Source organism: Sus scrofa, chromosome 3, assembly GCF_054392235.1.
Source record: "Sus scrofa isolate SSC_HxYL_T2T_F1_AM1 chromosome 3, Sscrofa_HxYL_maternal_Yorkshire_Landrace_v2.0, whole genome shotgun sequence".
Classification (NCBI taxonomy): Eukaryota; Metazoa; Chordata; class Mammalia; order Artiodactyla; family Suidae; genus Sus; species Sus scrofa.
In genome coordinates, this window is record NC_139385.1 from 95,839,683 (window position 1) to 95,844,161 (window position 4,479).

A 4,479-nucleotide genomic window follows, 5' to 3' on the forward strand; every position below is an offset into this window, starting at 1 on the left:
CTCAGCTCCTATCTGATTCTTCTCTGGTTCTAGATTCTTTGCCCCTGAATCTGTGGGGTGCTCTTTTCTTCCACATCTATACTTCTGCCTTTCTGTTTCATTACTTCACTCTATCCTCAAACTTTAGTTTTTCCTATCGAAAAAAATTCTTCCTCATGGAAACAGTCCTTGCCACTCCTCTGATGGACTCCAACCCAAATTCCAGGTTACTACTGCATTGAAATTTTTATGCAGATATGTTTCCCTGTGACAATTTGGGTTCCATGTTGGCCATGTCCTTTTGCTCAAATATGATCCCAGATGTCTTACTTCTTTAGGAAAGTAACATATTTTGTTTCCCTATAGCCCTACACCAAAATTGCAGAGTTTTTTTGTTTGTTTGTTTGTTTTAGTGCAAAACTTCGACTAGTGCTTTTGCTAGCTTCATTCTTAATTCTTTTCTGCACAACTGGCAAATTGGAACCTGACTGAAAGTTTGATTGAAACTATTTAATATGTACTTAGGTCAACACTAAACATTAATAAAACCTACAACCTACATAGTCTCCTCTTCATTTTGTAATATAAATCCAGGCCTTTTTGTAGGGCCTAGTAAAACTCCATGCCTTAGTTTGTTCATATATTTAGCAAATATTTACCAAGGGCCTATTATGTGCCAGATATTCTTCTAGAAGAATACACACACACACACGCTTTTTTTTTTTTTTTTTTTTTTTTTTTTAACAAATAACTGTACATCCAGTGAGCAGTACTATGTCTCATACCCAACAGGTCAGTTGACAAGGCTTGTTGCTTGACCAGGTCCTAAGATGCACAATAGTAACCACTCCTGAGCCTCCTCACAGTAATCAAATTTTGATCTGATTTTGTTTTCCAATTTTGGTTCAGTTTGCCTGGAATTAAATGTTCATAGAATCCTAAATCATATTAATAACTGCATGTGATTGTCAGTGCCAAAGATCCCTGCTAATGAGGAATATGAGTTATGCTAATATCTTCATCAAGGTTTCTGGGTCTTGTGTGTGTCACTTTCTTCCCAGCATTTACCTCTTTCTCCATTGACAGGACAGCTTTAAAAGACAATAACAAAATGTAAGTCCACTTAGTAGTTAAAAAGTGGATTCACTTTGTGAGGCCAAACAACCCCTGACAAGTGATGTGGGTGGGTCAGAGAGGGTGGCTGTCAGAATGAATCAGAACCATCTATGGAGCAATCACCCAGCATTTCACATTTTTTTTTGCCTTTATTACAAAATTTTAGCTAATCTGAGGAGGTAAGGGTAATTGGTGTTTCCCAAAGTGTATTCTTCTAAACACCCATGGCAAAAGATATTATGATAAAATATTTGGGGAAACTCTTTTAGGGGACCATTGAGTTATACAGATTCCTTTTACTGAAGAATTTCTAAAGGCTTTCAATATGCCAGTATTAATTGTGACTCTAAGAAAGAGTATAAACTTTAGTGTTTCCCATCTATATTTGAGCATGGAACTCTTTGATCATTCTTTTTCTCAGTACATCTCTAGGAGCAAGAGTTCAGGGAAACTTGGGAAGAGTTCAGGGAAACTGCTTGGGGAAATCTGAAACACAGGGCCACAAAAAGTATATTGTACAGTATTGTATATTGTAGAGGATCTTTGTATAGGATCAAGGATCTCTCTAAGGATATTAATCTATGCTATGTCACTAATATTACCATGACATCATATTAACATAAAGTAATTGTTGTGAATTAAGGATATGTCATTATTTTCATATTTTGCTAATGAGTAAATGGAGATGTAGAAAATTCAAGCAGATTTCCCAAGGTTTCTGTGTTGGAAAATATTACAAACCAAAATAAGTATAAAACAAACAAACAAAAAATAAGTACAAAAAACCTCCACATCTTTCTGACCCAATCATTCCCCCATACTGTCCATTTCACACTGACTTTCTCCAGGCAGAGAAGTAGTGTTAGTTTGCCCTGTTCCTGGGAAGGTAGACTTAAAACCAAATCTGAAAGGTTTTTGTTTTTTTTGTTTTGTTTTGTTTTTCTTTTTATAGCCTCACCAGCAGTATATGGAAGTTCCCAGGCTAGGGGTCAAATCAGAGCTGCAGCTGCCAGCCTATGCCACAGCCATGGCAACACCTGATCCAAGCCACATCTGTGAACTTCCCTGAAGCTTTTGGGAATGCTGGACACTTAACCCATTGAGCAAGGCCAGGGATTGAAACTGCATCCTCACAGAGTCAACACTGGGTTCTTAACCCACTGACCCACATCTAAGGTTGTTTTTTGTTTGTTTGTTTGTTTGCTTTTTAGGGCTGCACCCATGGCATATGGAAGTTCCCAGGCCAGGGTTCTAATCAGAGCTACCACTGCCAGCCACAGAAATGCAGGACCTGAGCAGAGTCTGCAGTCTACACCACAGCTCACGGCATGCCGGATACTTAACACACTAAGCTAGGCCAGGGATCGAACCCATATCCTCATGGGTAGAAGTCATGTTTACTTCCACTGAGCCACTATGAGAACTCCTGGGTTTTCTCAACATTGAATTAGCCCTAAAGATGTAAGAGGGTGACTTACACTCGGGAACTTCACAATGAATTAAATTCACAGTACTCCACCCTTGTCCATAGAGGATGATTGGTTTTGGAACTTAAAGAGAATTTAACCATCACCACCACCACCACAGTCACTGGCATTTATCATGTGTTGGGTTTGATTAACGAACATTCAAAATCATATATGGTTTACCTCATTTAATCTTTCCCCCAATCTTATACATTTGCTAACATTATAAAGAAACAGATTCAGAGAAGTTAAACGAATGGTCAAAAATCAAATAATAGTAAATTGAGGGACCAGGAATCAAATCTAGATTTGATTGGCTGCAAAGTCGATGGGCTTTTTATTACGAACTTTTTTCTCTAAAATCTACAGAGATAATCCCTGTATAAATTCTCCTGGGGGTATAGGTGGATTGGAGTATGAAAGTGCCATACCTTTCCTTTATCTCTAAATTTACCTATTTCTGAAGCTGAGTATTATGTTTTATTGTCATAATCCTGGAGAGAAGAAAACAGCAGAGTCAGTATCCCAGCAATTCCGATAAAATGCACCTTGACCCTGTCAAACTCCAGAGCTGCCCTTCTTGTGTGCGGAAAATCAGCATGGAGAGTCACCTCACTGGCACTTAGGCAACCCTGTAGGGATATCTAAGTGCATGTTTTGTGGTAAATAGACTAAAGATGGAATCTCTGTGGGACTGTTTTATTCTACCCTCATCAAGGTCTTAAGTACTATGGGCTTAGTGTACTCATCAGGATAATTATAAAGGATTTAACATTATAATCTGGAATAAAACTTCATTTTTGTAAATAGACTCTGCTGATGATACATTTTTCTTCCCATTTCTAGAATACCTGTTATTCTGGATTCTAAATCAATGATTCTTACACTTCACAACATTTCTAAGAAATCTGAACATAGATGATGGCAGACAAAGGATAGAGATTCAAATGGAATTGTTCAGAAGGTCAATGATTTAGCACTTTCAGGAAGTACGTAATATCAATTCTCACGCAGATCTCTAAGATAGATTTCTTCATTAAAAATCTATTAAGAGTTAGAAGGAATTTATTAAACAAAGTATTAATATTTCAGGGCACTGCTAAACAGCAAATTAAATCTAAAACAGCACAGAAAAAATATATTTTGTGATTAAAAATGAATTTCCACTTGACAGTTTGTTTTACCAAAGGCTAATTCTTTCTAAAATATTTCAGTTTGGTATCTTAATTTATTTATTTTTTGCATCATGAATTAACCAGTAGTCTGTTTACTTAAATTCAGTACTGTTTTGAGTCATGTGCTTTTCTCTTTAAGAAGGAAAAACACATGTAAACTCATATTGACTATTTCTATTGGCTGTTTTTCTTCCCAAATGCAAATCACCACAAATTACAGCAAAAAAGTACACACTTTCCTTCCTCTTGACCACCATGTATGACCCCTGATGATCTTCAGTTTACAAACTTCAGTATTTTGGTTTACATTAATAGGTGTGCATTCAATATTTGTAAGTAATACAATGTTTCCTAAAATGTTGAACAGATCCCAGTCATAAAGTTCAGGAGATGTCTGCTTTATATCAAATCAAATGAGTTTACGCAACAAACTCCATAGAATATGTTTTTATCAAAAACTACTTTGAAAGACAATGCTTTAAATCTGGTCAAATATTTAGTTCACTTATTTAAAACCTCTTACATGCTGTTTGACCACACTTGGTTGAGTTAGTAAAATATGGTGGTGTGAAGACTTCTAAAGGGTTTATTAAGAGCCAGTCATTGAATTCAAACATTTTTCTTATTTTTCATTTGTTTTTTTGTCCTTTTAGGGCTGCACCCGCAGAATATGGAGTTCCCAGGCTAGGGGTCTAATCGGAGCTGTTGCTGCTGGCCTATGCCAGAGCCACAGCAACGCTAGA